Source organism: Pholis gunnellus, assembly GCF_910591455.1.
Source record: "Pholis gunnellus genome assembly, chromosome: 14".
In the NCBI taxonomy this organism is placed as follows: domain Eukaryota; kingdom Metazoa; phylum Chordata; class Actinopteri; order Perciformes; family Pholidae; genus Pholis; species Pholis gunnellus.
Genome location: NC_136541.1, coordinates 22738457 through 22755696, shown reverse-complemented (window position 1 = coordinate 22755696; position 17240 = coordinate 22738457). Strand labels below are relative to the sequence as shown.

Below are 17240 nucleotides of genomic sequence, written 5' to 3'. Positions count from 1 at the left end.
CCTCTGTACTGGCTCCTGTTACCATGATAACATCACTCCAGTCCTAAAACATCTCCCCGTCTCTCCATAGACCAAGGGTCTGTCCCAATACCCACACTTGCAATCTCGAGGACTTAAGTGTGAGTTCACAGGACATCAGGTATTAAGCAAATGTGACCTGTGTCTGAAATATGAATGCATAGCCTACTTCTTCTAATACCTCAGAGCTAAGTGTGTCTTCTGCACTGCACCAGTCCCGGTCTCAGTACCTGGTCTCACATTGTCAGACGTGGTGCTACGCCACTGAATCACATGACACCACCTCTGAGGTTACGTTATTTTAAGCCAAACCATGATCTGTTTTCGAACCGTAACCAAGTGGTTTTGTTGCCTGTACCTAACCGCCAGAACCTGAACCACGTATTACAACGTTAACCACCATCGTTTCACAACGTTAACCATGTGCAAACCTGCAGCCTCGAGTTACTGATCATCAGGCGGCTTGGGGCGACTGTGGTTCAGTGGTAGAGCAGGGTCGTCCTTCAATCAGAGGATAAGCGGTTTGATCCCCAGCTCTGCTGGTCCATGTCGATGTGTCCTTGGGCGAGACGCTTGACCCCAAATTGCTCCCTGTGAATGGGCATGAGTGATTGGTTAGAGTCCTGATGGCAGTGGTGTATAGTAACGAAGTAGAAATACTTCGTTACTGTACTTAAGTCGTTTTTTTGGATATCTGTACTTTACTTTACTATTTATATTTCTGTTGACTTTTACTTTTACTTCACTACATTTTGCAAAGAAAACTGATACTTTGACTCCGATACATTTCCCCTGAAACCTTCGTTACTCGCTACAAAATAAAATCTATCTTTAGAAAAAAAATGAATCATGAGACCAACGTCGGGGACTGTGGTGGAACACAGACTGCAAGCAAGCAGGTTTGGTGAATCAGTGGACCTAGCTTGCAAGTTAAATCATTGGTTAATCACGTTAATGCGCAACTGCAAACAAGTGCTCTCAAAGCCGCGGTTTTTTGATTCCAGTGATGCCCAGGATGCTAGCTAGCGAGCGACTACATGAGTAGAATTCCACTCTACGATGACTGATTTCATGATGGAAGCAGAAATGGAAGCACCTGCTGCTCCCGCAACAAACGACGGTGGTGACGAAGACCAACACCGTGGCAATATTTGCGAGAAATGTTTTCTTATGTTTGAGTGAAAGATTCTTTGTACCGGATGAAGTGCCTCTTATGCTTACCCGAAGCTACTGAAATATTGGCATTCAAAAACTCCCCATCCAACCACAGGAAACACATTGAGGTAAATTAAGATGAATCCCATGAGCCGCAACGTTAATGTTTAGTTATCATAACGATCATAAACCTGTTCAGATATCTAGCAGTGTTTCCGACAGAGTATATCTTTGGGGGGGGGGGGGACAGGTGTCTGATCTTCTAATTTAGCTATACATGTATGTTAGGCTAACGTTCGCTAGCTATCGTAAATCAAATGAGACAATTAGTGTAGTAGACAGATCGCTAGCGAGTTAGTGAGCTGAGGAAGTGTTGACAGTTGTGAGATGTTGTTGATTTGAGTCATCATAGCTATAATCACTGCAGCACTAGTTAGCTAACGAGAGCGCCGCATTACGTTTTGTAATACTTTAGTATTGATCATGTTTTGATATTTGAGTCATTTTGTGGATGATCAGATCGAGTTATGATGGTAGCAGTCGACTAATTGCAGATTCAGTTTGAGCAAAACCTTTGCCTGTTGTGTTCAAATCAGGCCCATAGTTCATAGTAGATGCAAAAGTATACTTATGTACAATATATGATGTTGAACATTGTTGCTCCTGGATGGATCACAGCCAACCCCATTATTTTCAACACAACTCCTTGTCCTTGGTCATGGTGGCCACAGCACTTAAAAGAATAAACTTCATAATTCTCAAAATTCTGACCCTTTGCTTTTTTATTAACAGCATGTACTTGTACTTTTACTTTCAATACTTAAGTACATTTAATATCAGAAAACTACTTTTGATACTTAAGTACAGTAAATATCAGATACTTTAAGACTTTTACTCAAGTAGTATTTTAATAGGTGACTTTCACTTTTACTGGAGTCGTTTTCCAGTAAGGTATCTTTACTTTTACTCAAGTATGGCTTTTGGGTACTTTATACACCACTGCCTGATGGGCAGGTGGCACCTTGCATGGTAGCCCCTGCCATCAGTGTATGAATAGGTGTGAATGATGACATGTAGTGTTAGAGAGCTTTGAAGTGGTCAGAAGACTAGAAAAGCGCTGTACAAGTACAAGTCCTTTTACCATCAGAAATATTTATCTTCGGTCCAATATCAATCCCTGTTCTACAAAACCATCTCGGCTTTCCTTTCTACAAATGTTAAACCCTCAGCCAGGAACCTGGGTGTGACCTTTCATATTCAGGTCCCTTCTCTGTCGACTTGATCTTGAGAAGGTCATCAATGCTTTCATTTCATCTCGGTTAGATTATTGCAATGCACTGTATTTAGACTCAAGCCAAAAGGCAGTCTCTCACCTTCAGCTGGTACAAAACGCAGCAGTCCAGCTTTGAACAAACACTAGAAGAGAAGGTCACTTCTCAGATGGAAATATATACGTGTTACTTCATAATATTTAACAGTCAGTACTAGAATGGCAATGTGATCAAATACACAGATTGGCAGCTGCTGGAATGTGACCAAATTCAAATAGTTGTTATGAGTTTAGGCTTCCCCAAAATACAGCAACTGCATTTAAATGTGCAATAATCTTTCTTAAACGCATTCTTTGTTTCGCTTTAACCAACTTTGCTGCTCACAAGCCAAAACAGAAAATTGGAAAGAGGCCGACGTGCCTGCTTTGCAAACACGTCTCCCGGCCGGCATTTAGCCGCACACTGACTAATCAGAAGGTGCACAGAACGTACGAGTGAGTGAGAGCGAGTCCAAAGAGAGGACTGGAAACTGCATTTCCTAGTTTTGATGCACTGATTCCCAGTGCCTAGTGCAAAATGTGAAGATGTCCTTTACAAAGTCCCTTTGAGAACAATCAGGCCACACACTCGCACACATACACATTCTTAACACACATTTACACCCTCAGCTTCCTGCTCTGTGTGTGTGTGTGTGTGTGTGTGTGTGCCTGAGAGAGAGAGAGAGAGAGAGAGAGAGAGAGAGAGAGAGAGAGAGAGAGAGAGAGAGAGAGAGGGATGTGAAGGAAAAGAACGCGGAGCTACACAGACAATAAAACATCAAAAAGAGCTTTCCGTCAAAGAAGATTACGTTAGATACAACACTGATGGGATGGAAATCCAGGCAATATTTTCCTCTTTTTCCATCATCAAAAGATTAGGTTTTCTGAATAAAGCACCTAACCACCACCACCCTCACACACACACACACACACACACACACACACACACACACACACACACACACTAACTCAGATAAGCACAGCAGCACACAGTCGACTTCTCTCCCCGTGTCCTCTCTCTCTGCAGCTTTCTCCAGCAAACACATCGCCGGAGAGCGGACAGGTTTCAAAGATTCAGTCAATCTGATCAGCTGAGTTTGGTGAAATTTTGATGAGCGAGCTGCTCACATTCACGTTCGAGCTGATTTTCAGAGTCTCAGAGAAGCCAAAAACTCTGAGAGTGACACATTTTTCGTCCTCATTTTAGGACTAGGAGTAAACCTATTTAATCAACTTTCTTAATCTAGATATAATATTAAAATCACTTCTATCACTGCTGTTATCAAGACAGGCGAACACATGTTGTTCCTGCAGAAACCGACATCCTCACAAACGGGACAAATGCAGCTGTGCGGCAGGCATGAATACAACTTTGACCGAGCTCACGAACAACATGCAGATAATAGGTTTTCTCATACACTCTTTCTTATAATTGCAGGGCTACAAGTGTACTGTAGAAATATGTTCACATTGTCTTTGTGGATTTCTTAAGACTGTGTGAAGTCACATGAACGTCTCCCTTCATGTAGTACACATACTGTAAGTTGACAAGGGATGTTGTTAAAAGGTGAACTGGACAGTGAAAGAACATATTCCATGTCCCACATAGAGTGGTAATTAGTGCAATGCCGCACTGTAATTGGAATTGTAAAACAATGAGGATGGATAGGGCTGATTTCAAACACTTGAGACAAATGACCTAGTGTTGTAATGGCTACATTTCTTTTTATTTAAAGTCATGTGAGAGGCTTTGTTTACAGTCTACTATGTAGATAGCACATTTGTATAACTATATATATATATATAAATTTATTTTTGGGTGTCCGGGTCGGCATACAGGGACATTTGAACACGTTTCACATTCACAAAATGAGCTTCACACAGACCATGTAAACCATGTAAGTGTGATTTAGGTTAAACACCTTTATCTAGCCTGCTGTACACCGACCCTGCATCCTGCTGGTCTTTCTACAAGAAACTAGGTTGGACTGGGTTTGACTTTATAGACGAGTGACCATGAATAACAATCAATTTAAAGAAACCTTTTACTTTAATTAAAAAGAAAATGACAGGGGTAATTGTTAAAGGCAAGTAACCAAAAGTGGCATACATCAAACTCACATGATCTTTTTTTAGTTTTGTTTGTAACTGACGTCTGTTTCAGTGATATCCGGTTTATCCAAAGATGAGCATTGTAACCAATTAGATGTAGAGATACAATGGAGACTGGGTCCGCCCACTTACTGTCAAAAAGAAAAACTACTCGATAGCGGGCAGAATAAAGTTTCGCGAGCGAACAGGTTTAAGCTTCTCGAGCAACTTTTGCTCGCGCGAGAGTGAATTTTGCTCGCGGAGTGATATAAAAGCGCTCGTCAAAGTAAATTACGCGAGCGCATGGATCTCATTTGCGGTCTCGGATTTTGACAGTGATTTGCCTTCATATGTAATGAGTCTTCCTGATTTAACTTTTGCTAAGATCCATTTATCTGATTTATAAATTCAAATCTCTATGCCAGTGGACAAAGGTCGGACAGGAATGTTCCTTTCCCTCAGTAATTTATGGGACTAATATGTGGCCTGTTTTATGCATCACTGTCATAGAGTGTGGCTGTAGTGAATGTCATTAGTAGCACTGTCCTGTAATGCAAATCACTGGGGTGTGTTTATTCTTTATGCGACGAAGTTCTTGATGTGATCAAATGATAACCACATCTTCATTTCTGACATCCTAGTTGGCTGAGTCGGACAATTTCTTTATCTCTCCAAAACTAACAATCCAACTTTAACACCAACTTCTGGTAAAAGGTGAGAAAGTAAGAATGGACGCTTTATGAACACCTTTTCAGGAGAATTTGTTGTAAAGTGTGTGCTGGCATCCCCTTCTTGTAATTAATATTGCCACCAAACTTGTAATCACCTCAAGGGATGGGGGTCATGCCATTGTGTATCCTCTACACACCCATCTCTGACGACTGTTTGAATTGCAATCACATGTTGAATGAACACATTCTCACTCCCAACTTGTCAAAAACTGACTCTTGGTCAGTTGCCCTACTACGCTTCAAATTCTAACGCTGTAGTTTCCCCTCTAGCATCAGTGTTGGACGTGTCAGGGATGGCGTGTCAGTTTCCTCTCGTTACATGCATAGTGTCTTTTCAAAATAGACTTTCTCATTCACAGAAAAAACAGTTTTTACTCCCAAACAAAAAGTACTTGATTACGCTTCAGAAAAGTCGTGGTTTGGGTTAAAATAAGTGTATTTGTCATGTAAAATAAGCATGATTTAAACCAAACTGGACTTAGTTTTGTTACTTAACTTCAAACTTATCTAAGTATAATAAGTCCACGTTGACTTGGTTTCACATGGGTAAGGAACAGCGGTCTCCTGGGTGACACTTAGTTAGATTTAGGAAAAACATCATGGTTGGGCTTAAAATAAGTACGTAAACATAGTAAAACGTAAGCAATGTAACGGAAAACATGTCCCACACGAAACATTGGGTCTCGAACACTGGTCTTCTGTTTGAAAGCCTTTTGTTTGTTTGGTTTAAAATAAGTAGGTTTCTTCAGTAACTTAAGTCGATTACGTTACATAACATGTGAAAATAAATAGTTACCATTTACTTTGGGTTTGATACGGGACCTTAACAGCAGCCTGCTGGGTGAAAGTCCCGTGTTTGATTTTGGTTTGGGTTGAAATAAGTATGTTTGTTACATAACTAACATTGATGATGTTAGTTAAGTACGTTACAGACTTAACAAAAATACGATACAATAAGTCGCTGTTGACTGTTGGTTTCACGCGGGACATTAACAGTGGCCTCCAGGGTGAAACTTGTGTTTGATGGACCCGACCTCCACCCTACGTGGACTTTGTTGCTCTTTATTCTATGGTGCATTACTTCCTTAGAGGCAGCTCTGCACGTCCTGGCTCATGATTAGGATGGTTATATGCAAATTAGAGACCCCTACGCATGACTGAACTGAAAACCCAAAGTTTTTCGAGCTGTCCATTTGAGAAAGCCAGGAAAAACTAAATGCCAATGTTCTGTTCTGTGTGCTGTTGAATGGTTGGAGGTGGAGGATCAGTACATGTTGAGTCTGTGCGCATCATTAACCACTAACGTTATCTTTTTACATGGTCAGTCGCCAGTTTTGATTTGGCTGCCTCTCGTCCGTCTCCATTTCTGTCTCTCATCCAGCAACATTTTCCTCGTTTTATTCTCTCACACTTTCTGAAAACCCTACAGATCATGTTTCAGCATAATGCCTTGGCCTCGGCCTTTAACAAATGTACTGCGGTTCTGTTAAGTAGAGCAGAATTATGCTCTTTTTTCTGCTTCATGACAAACCCCAGTTGGGTATTTCACATTGGTGCCATGTACGTTGGCATCTGATGTTATTTGAGCAGTGTTATACAAGCAGGTTGACAGGTTTCTGCTCCCTGCTGTGTCTTGAGGCAGGATGACTCATGATCTGGCTCAAAAATACATAAAGGCACGATTCCACTGACATCAGTTTTTACACAAATTTAGATGTAATCATCATGATTATGATTTATATACAATAACTGCAGAATAAATTGTAATTGTATTTTTTTTAAGTTACCCTCAAAAAACAACCAAGGTGTCTGCTTTCACTGTCCAGAAAAATAAAACCCTGACTCTTCTCCCCATTTCATGTATGGCCTTAAGTTATTGCTGAGATCATGCTTTTTGCAGCAGTCTGTTTTGTTTGTTCAAGCATATCCCTCTTTCCCATGATCCACGGACAAATCTCTGGGCGGAATAAACTCCCCGGTGGAGATAGCGGAAGCCAAACGGCTTACTTAACAATTGACTGCAGCAAAAGAGTTTCTCCAGACAACTAGACATGGAGGCAACCAAAGGGCTGAACACGCTTCCAAATATTACCTGGACGAGCGAGAGCGAGAGAAAAAAAAGGGAGATAAAAGACAGGGAGGAGGTGAATTAACAAGAAAAATAATGATTGGTGTGAACAAAAAAAAAAAGAGTTAGAAGGGCAGTGTCGTTTCTGGAAAGGGTTAGAAAGTGATGGAAGTGTGTGTGTGTGTGTGTGTGTGTGTGTGTGTGTGTGTGTGTGTGTGTGTGTGTGTGTGTGTGTGTGTGTGTGTGTGTGTGTGTGTGTGTGTGTGCTCATTTGTTTTCCCTTCAGTGTGAGAGTGGAAGACAAATTGACCATATGGATAAGAGCAGACGGTGGCCAGGTTGTGCTAAGAACCAGTTAGTTCTATCACATTGTGTTGTTTGGCAGTAAGCCTAATGTTTAGCACACTGGGAACTGGCAAACTAATGGAAGCAAGCAAACTGCCACGGCACAGACTTTTTAAGGCTTCTAGGACACTGCAAGGTGCACTTCCTGGCACGGATTTGGTCCGCTAGAGCTGCAGAGCAACGGCTGCATGCAAATGCAGTATGATAATGTAATTAGGTAAAAATGCTACGCGGCGATGCCAAAACAAATATAGATACTGTTGAAGTGTGGTCAGTGTTGATTTGTGGTGGTCTGATGTGGCTCCGTCAGAGTTTCATACACTCAAATGTAGCCTAAAATTCAATGGATAGCATTCTGCAACTAATGTTATGTTTTATACACCATTTGATCACAATACATGATCTCCAAGTATTAAACTATACACAGAAAACTACAATTATAAACACTAGAAAGTCGACAATGTCTATTAATATCCCTAGCTTAAGGTGAACTGAAAATACAGATTACTTTTTTTCTTTCTTTTAAGCAGTACGTTCTCAACCCTTAAGGCACATTTTCAATCATTACAAAGGCAGGGAAAAACCAGATCCACTTCCTCTATTCTGAGCTTTCACAATAAAAGCCCTAGCCATATACACTGCATAACTATCTACCAGAGGGGACTCGGATTCACTTAGAGCATTTTGCTAAAAGGAAACTCAATGAAATAGCTTACAGTAGCTTAGGCTATACACTAATTACCAGACAGACTACAAAATTCTGTAGTTTTTTGTAATTGATTGAAAAGTGTTGCAACTGTCACAAATTTGCATAGTTGACGTTATAAACAATTTTGATGCAAAATATTCGCAGGCAAGTATTTCGTATTTTTGTGTTGTTTAGTTGTTAAGTTAAACAAATATTTCTTCCTCAGGAGTTGGTGGAGACCAAAACAGAGCTAGAAAGAGAGTGATTATTGGATGTAAGGCAGCAAGAAACACACCTCTGACTCCAAAAGGAATGCTAATGTTCCTTTTTGTCTGCTTGCTGTGTTAATAGAAAACTGTTTGTTAATTAACATACCTCTTTTTTTTTTTTTTTAAATACTTCTTTGCCCGTTTTCCATCTATTGGCTAACATGCTAGCGCCAAGAATGAAGTTATTTGTGAAGAGACATGTTGCAATGTTTGTGTTTCAGGTTACCCGTAAGTCCAATATTGGCTGTGTCCTTTGTTTTGGTCCACCAATGTTTGAAAAAAACATCTGGCTCTTTAGTTGAAAGACAACTTTCTTTCTAACTAGCTGCTTACTGTGTCTGCTCTTTAGTCCTGCAGGCAGGTTTTGTGTACTTGGGTTATAGAGCTTTTTTGTTGTAAACTTCTGCCCTCCGCTGCTGGAAACAAAGTGTTTGAGGGCTCTGAGATTGAACCAAAAACAGCAGTTGTACTTCAAATCAAAACCACAAGTTTAGAGCTTTGATAAGGTCTGTAGAGTTGTAGAGTTGGATCATAGTTCATTTTCATTTGTCCTTTTATTTATTGTTGAAATAAAATAATATTGAGTAGTGTTGCTTTAACTAAGTAATTTCTTGCTTTTCCTTCACTAAAGCATAGCCAAAGATCAACTGATCTCACTCTGAACCTGGTTGGTTGCTTTACACAACATATTGCAGCGAGCACTGTGTCAAATTGGAATTAATAATATAAGAGCAGTTGCCTCCTGTTAGAAGGGCGCTGTATTCATCAGGACTGCCATCATCTGCTTCTAATAACCATTATATTTGAGAAGTCCTTTTGGGACTAAGGGGCAGCAGTCCATCTTCACCCCATACGCATGCACCGGGATTGGATTGTAATTGGTCTTCATGCCCACATGTGCGCACAAGACATGTGTGCACTATGTGAATGTGCAGGCAAAGTGGCATCACACCAGGACATAGTCAACAGCTCACAGCCATAATAAGTGCCACCGGATCTGTGTTTTAACACGTACTGAGTCAATTATTTCATCCCAGCTGGAAGAAAATAAAAATAATAGCACAAACAAAGCCATTCCTTTTGATTCTGCAGATTGTCCGTGGGGAAAAGCCTCCTGGGCAATACAGTAGGAAATGGAAAAACACGCATTTGTACGCTTGCTACTAGTGCACTCTGTTTTTTCATTCAGTCAATTTGAATTATAATTCTGAGGTTCAGTCTCTATTCACTAAGTGCTGGGTGGGAATTGGTGGTGGTGGAGGTCACATTGGTGGTGGGGGGGCAGGTGTCTCTCACAATGCCAGATCTTATTTGGCTGAAATTGTCCCGATTACAAAATAAGAGAAACGGACGTCTCTGTTTTGCTTTTGTTGGCAGGCTGAATTATTTCCTGATGAAGCAATTGAGGTTTTCTAACAGGATATGTTTATGTGGCACAGAGGCAGAAGAGAGAAGAAGAAGTGAGGGCACAAGAAGTGGACTATAGTGAAATAGTTAGGCTGTAGGGCTGTAAACTAATACATCACCATACATTACTCAAGATATGAACAGAAAAATGTCCTCTTTAATAGATACGTTTTTACCACGTTTTTGTTTTGATGCAATAACAATTCTGCAATATGAGCCTGGCCACGCCACGCCACATATAGACACTACTGACATCACAAAATGAAAAGAAAGCCTCCATGACCACCCACTGGTTCGGCCTGGAATCGATCGACCGTTCAGGACTCTTTCTGAACTCCCAATGGCCAGTCCGCCAGTTCTTGTTACACAACGTAAACATTGTTAACATTTGAGGGACATGAACACTCATCCTTGAAGTAAAAGTCTTGTGTCCAGTGCGTCTCATACAGACCCTAAAGGGTGCCTTGTGCGTCGGTATCAAGGCGCCAGGGGCCATTTCCCAAGCATCTCTGACGTCCTTGGAGTGAGACTAGGCTGAAATGGCAGTAGAAAACAATTAAATACAGACAATAAAGCAAATCTAGATGACTTCCAACATAAGGCCCTGTCCACTTCAGATATAAGTCATATATATAGTTGTTTTTGTGAAATAAACATACAGAAAGTAGCTTTGTGTTACACCCCTACTGCAGACACTGAAAATAAAGCACCCAGTGAGGCACAAAGACAGTGATGAAGAGTGGCCTGACAAAGAAGCTGCTTCTCAAATATATCCCAGTCAGTAGTTTACCAGTTCATCCGTAAAGCTATTAACCACATGGGAAACGGAATCTGGTGCTAATTGGTCATGTATTTTCTCCAAATATTTCATTAATGTGTCCGCAAACTATGTAACCACACTGTAGTACATTCATTCCATTACTTTAAGAACTTTAAAAACGTTCTCACCTTCTGATTTGGGGATACCTATGCACATCAATAAGTAATCTCCCCTTGCAGTAGTAGTTATGAATAATGCAACTACCCATATACGTAGCTGTGCCTTTTTAGAAATGTGCTTCTGGAAAGCCGCAGAAAGTACCCCACGGTGACAGACAGAGGGTATCTCAACAAATGAACAGTGGCAGGGCACTTTTCATGTCAAAGACACGCAAGATATTTAATCTCAGTTTCTTTCAGAGCAATTATTCTGCCTGAGAAACAATCAAATTGAAGCCTTCTCATTTGAAATAAATTCATTTCAATGCAGACAAGGGTATCTAATGCTGCAGTGGTAGACCTCATCTCTCTTTTGGGGACTGGAGGAGTGGTTACAAATATTAATAAACTCAAAACCTATTTTTTTGGTGGGTTTTTTTGTTTTGAAGGGAAATAGGACACATCAGCCTCCTGTCACACGCACGCACACATGCGGGGAGATTGGCTGCGGCACTCGAAATAGCTACGAGAAATTTAACAGGGAAAGTGAGGCGTTCAGCTCCTTGATTTCTCCAGTATGATACTAATACAGGAAGGCAGGTAGGTTGGTGAGCAGAGTCGGAGCACGTCATGCATCCTCTGGGTTCACTTTCTTTTTTTTTTAGGTCCTCCTCTGCAGAATGTGTTAAGAAAGCTTCTCTGAAAGCAACGCTGGAATAAGCTCGGCACGATTGAATCAACACCATGTCAAGCCTTTATGGTTTCAGAGTCAAAAAAATCAGAAATGAAGATAGTGTACAAGACCACGCCGCTGCAGTCTATTATATTATTTTCTGCCTTTTCAGCCAATATAAGAAACTTGCACTTCAGCAGCTTGAGAGTAAATTGCTATAGTTCTACTATTTATAATGTTGTGTACTTTGGATAAAACTGTTATTCTTGTATACAACATATACATTTTTACAAGGAGAAAGGATACACACATGAATGTTCCCTAACACATCCATCTAACTTATACTGTATCTGTTCTATATACATGAACTCAACCTCAACATTTTCCAGTCCTTATTATACTGTAAGTTTTTTGAAAATGCCCCATTTTTACTATTATGTCACATCCACCTATAACACTGACCGGTTAGATTAGTGTATGACCTCAACATGTAATTCCAAAGGTTATGTGGGTTGTGGAATAAGAACTTAGCTCCTTTACTGAAAGAGCACTTAATAGGCCTACAGCCTTTTCACAAATTCAAAGAAAAGCATTTGAGCTCACCCATGGTACATCACTTATTGTTACAGATGTGTTGTGTGTGTGTGTGTGGGGGGGGGGGGGGGGGGGGGGGGGGGGGGGGGGTCGTCATGTGGACAAAGTAACTACATTTCCTGTTGTAAGCCTTTCTTTGTTTCCAGCCGTGGTGATTATCTGCCCCGCCCTGATTTGCTCAGATTTCAGTTTGTTTTTTTGCTACCAGCTTTTTGTTAAAGCGTCTTGTTTGTTTAATTCTACTCGTCTACTTAATCTTCTACATCTTCCTCTTTTGAACTGAATAAATACTTGGAAATAATGAAGAATGTTGATTAAACACTGTCTGTTTTACCCACAATAAGTGCCAAATTATGAGTCTTTCCAAGAAACTAATTAGCAAGTGATTCAGAATTTACAGACCTGCAAAGTAACCTGATAGCAAATTGAAGTAATTAAGTACTCTCAATGTGGGAAGAGTCGCCCTGTTAGTATTATTGCTAGTGCCTGTTCAGAGCCCTGAAGCCCCGCCTCCCCCTGCTGCACGGAGCAATATCGCTTGTTTATTCAAAGTTTATTAATATTGAATGTGTCGAAACTGCAACAACTTTGACACTGCATGTCCTTGGGTTCCGAGCAATACACCCGCTGAGTGTGAAGATCGGATGGATGGTTCTCGACACATGCAAAAGACAAGACAAGAAAAAACAGGCGGTAGAAAGACAAAGGCAGGAAGTAAAACCAAACACAGGAAGGAGGGATCTTAAAAATAAAACAGGAAACAAACTAAACCAAACCTAAGACCATGACTCTCATATATCATTTTGGATGGTTGGATTTACTGTGCAACATTGCACCATACTTTATATGCTAATATAATATATACTGTATGTAAAAAGAAACTCATAACAGTATCTGTCAGTTAATTTTACAATAAAAAAGTAGAACATTTCCCTCTGAAACCATTTTCAGTATATTTGATCAATGTTATCAAATACTTATTTTTTTGTACTTATATAATTACAATTTCAATACTTCTCAACCTTCAAATTAAAGTTTCAACTAAAAAGCCTCATAAAGTTGTATACATCGCACTTACTGGAGCCCGCAAGAAAAAATGGCTCCTCCAATTTCCTGCAATCATGTAAAATCCCAGCAGCCTCATTGACATAATATATTGTATGAAGCGTGGCATCTTAAGCCAACAAGATTCAGCTGAAGCGTGACAAATTTTGAAAATAGCTGACAGAGACACTCAACCTAGATACACCAGCCTGGTAAGTAGGCAGGTGATGCCTCGTACAGATTTAGGACACACCGTGCAAATTTAACATTACCACACATTCAAATTGGATTGACTTCCCCTGCGTGATATAAAACCCCTACTTCAATCTCACTCAACAAACTTTACTGCGCTCACCTAAAAATACTACTGAATCTATCCTAAAATGATAAAATAATCTGTAGCGTTCCCTTCATGTCACAGCTGCCATTAGCTGTCATAACAGGATCCCCGTTTGGGGTCCCGAGTAGTCAGCCTCCAATTTAATCCCTTTCAGGAGACGTATAATGACTCTGGTGGGAGCAACTCAGACATCATTAAAAACTCATGCGCTGGCTTCCACCCTCCAGGCTGGGTGGAGGGTCTATTTCTAGTGGGCTCCCAAAAGACAGGAGGGAGTTTTAATGAACTCAGGTCCCAGGGTAAGAGAATGAACTCCTGCTCTCGGGGCTGAAGAAGTAAAGCAGCCCTGGAGCACCAGAACTTCATTTATTTAGACCACCGGGGAGTGATAACCTTTGATTGAGTGTTTGACATGACAGTTTGACAAATGTTACCTGGCAATTTTGAGGTTCAGAAGCAATGCACATGAACATGGACTCCTAAAAGTGGGGACGTCAGTCTGACTGTTTAGAAGGATTTTATCTTAAGAGCAGTTCACATTTTAGCGCTTCAACCGGCTCCTACATCCGTGAAGAAAATGGGGATTCAAACAGTGACATCTAGCTCTTAAAAAGTCGGAACCCGTCAGGCTTCTTCCAGATGTTCCTGCGTGATGTGACAGATGTGAATTAATCATCCAGATAGGTCATGTTCTGTAGCCTCCAAGAAGTGTCGAAGAGCTCTTCATCAACAAGGACAAGATTATGAAAGCATCACTGATAATGAAGTGAATATACTGTAACATTTAACCTTTGACACCTGACAAAAGGGTAAAGTAAAGTTCATCAGCAACCAATGTCGTCCATAGAAACAACCCCGCCAACCTCTCCCTTGGGCAGGGTTGCACCAACATGGATTAATATAAACTAGTTTATAATTTCAAAACATTCAATCTAAACCGTTCTTTAAACGTCAGTTTAGTTTTTACTCCAGAGTTTTATGTTAAACCTAAATTTAATTTGAGGAGAATTAACTTTTTAAAATGCCTGATTTGAAATGAACTGAGCAAAAATAATCAAGTTCCTCAAAGAAAGTTAATTAAGGACTGAACCCAGTTGAGCTTAATGATGCTGCTGCTGGTTTTTGACATTCTGGAGCTGAACAGGAAGATTGGACCACCAGGCAGTCTCCCCCCCTCCCCCCCTTACTGTCTGTTGTCCTTACTGTCGTCTTCATTTTTTATCCGGATTTACTCATTTTAAACAAAATTTTGCTAAACTCTGATTAGAACTAATCTTAGATTAAATGAATCCTTTTCGGTGCTGCCCAGCCTGATTTTAAATGACTATCCCGATTGTGTTTACATCTCTTAGCTCCTCAAATACAAATGATGTGTAATTCGACCATTTTCGAATGCGATATGCAGTTTTACATTTCCCAGGCAGCCGTTGATTTCCATTCTTTTTCACACAGTTAATAATAAGAGTGTATAATTCTCTAATCCATAAATAAATAAGTGCTAGCTTGCTTGTTCGCTTGGTAAAAAAGAACACAATGTAGATTTCCGGTGCCTCTGCAAATGAACATTTCATAAACAACACAAATCGATAACAATGGCTGATTGGTGGAAAAGGGGATTAAGTGTTCTAAAATACATGCAGTGGTGTGGTTTACATTAAATGCAAAACCAAACTCTCAGGTAGGCCGACATGTACAGTAGCTACATTCAAATGTGTTGGTAAGATAAAACACCAAACACAAGGCATGGAAATTCAATCTGATCTAAAGGGCCTGATCTGACTGCCGACCTCACATTCCAGTCCTTGCAGTGGTGACACATGTTGTGAAAATGTGCATTGTTAAGCTATAGCTTAAAGAAGGCTTAATAGCAACAACAAATATTGTTTCAAGAGTATATTTATTAATCAGAGCACTCACGTAAGAATGGAGAGCTATCCGATTGCTCGATATATTTTGAATTTAAAATGTATTTATAATTCTAGTGAACACTATTGCAATCCCACTCTCAGTGACAAACACTGCGTGAAAAGAGTCATACCTGGACAAGGAGACAGCAGCAAACATCCCAGATTACTGTGGGTTTAGGTTGACGAAAAATCTGCTGATTTTCTTTCCTATCAGTGTGTTGTAATCACTTGCAACAGTGTCCCTGTCACTTCCCACTTCTTGCAGTTTTTGGTATCTTCTGTGCTGCAGTAACCGCGGTTCCCCTGAGCACAACACAAAAAAGACTTTGAATGAATCGGTTAGAAAATATCACCCCTCCTCGCAAAACAAGGCTCATTCCCACCGAGGATTAGGGTTGAGAGCACCGAAGCACGATTCTCCCGGAGAATCTTGAAGGGTTGTGCGCTCCACCAACCCCGCCAGCTAGTCGGAAACAGTATGTGGGCCACTTGTCATTAACAGGTGCGACTGTACCGGATTCAGGTGAAACTGCTCATTATTAAGTCGCAGCTCGGCTCGCTTTCATCACCACAAACCTCTCATCATGACTCCGAGCTCAGAACTTGTGGTGTGCTGTGGGGAAGAGTGCAGGAGTGCAACTGAACTTCCACTTTCTCTCACCTTCTCTTTGTCTCCTATTGTTTTATGGACCACTCAACCTCATTTAACTTGTCTCCCTTCCCTGAAAACCTGTTATATATTTCTCTTTATTTTAACAATCATAAAAATGCGAATGGTGATAATGGAAAAGAAACTCGGGGATTCACAGATTCACAGGAGAGCCAGTTGCTGAGAACAGGATTGTGCATGGATGTTTGGATGGATGGATGATTGAGCAGCAGTGTGACTGACGTATAGAGACGCTGTGCCCACAGCCTGCCAGGTAGGCATTGGTGCACCACAGGCCTTTCTGCTGCTGAATCCACACCTACATCACATGTCTGGAAGCTGAAATAGAAGTTATTTATAATGAACAATGTGACTATGAATCATCGTCTGAATCTGCAGCTGTAGGAGCTTTATACAGGTGAAGGGAGCATTTAGCATCTCAAGAGACGGGTCATTCTCTTGGTCGGTGGAGACCAAAAATAAAGATGAAAGAGATAATGAACTAAAATTCATCAAGACAAAACTGGTTGCCTGTTCAATGTGTAAATGGACAACCGTAAGTTCACTATATCTGGTAAAAAGGTGATGATAAGTCAAAGTGGTTGTTCACAGCTTGTTTGTGATGCCCTGAATGTGTCAAAAGCTCTGGGATCGGGGGCCTTGCCACAGTATATAATGTGTGTGTGTGACTGAAGAGACACACACATTATATATATTATTATTATTATTATTATTATTATTATATATATATATATATTTTATTATAACATCCCTGCAAAAAAGAAAGTGACTCATTTTACATAGGTGCGGGTAATTAAACATGTTTTTTATTAAACAGGAACAAATCGTCTTGGACAATTATGACGAAAAGACCAAATCATACATTAAATGTCTTGAAGTTTCTCAACAACATAATAATAATTATAATAATAATTAAATAATAATTAAATAATAATAATTAAATATTATTGTTATTATTATTGTATTTATACAGCAGTTTTCAAAATATAATTACAAGTGCTTAACATGGTTTT

General features: G+C 40.2%; 1 protein-coding gene across 1 annotated transcript in view; it reads left to right on the top strand.

Annotated features, from left to right (window-relative positions):
• Positions 1-17240, top strand: part of brinp2 (bone morphogenetic protein/retinoic acid inducible neural-specific 2) — a gene marked incomplete at both ends in the record, with an annotated part of 121957 nt that overhangs the window by 12016 nt on the left and 92701 nt on the right. The gene's annotated exons all lie outside the window — the stretch shown is intronic.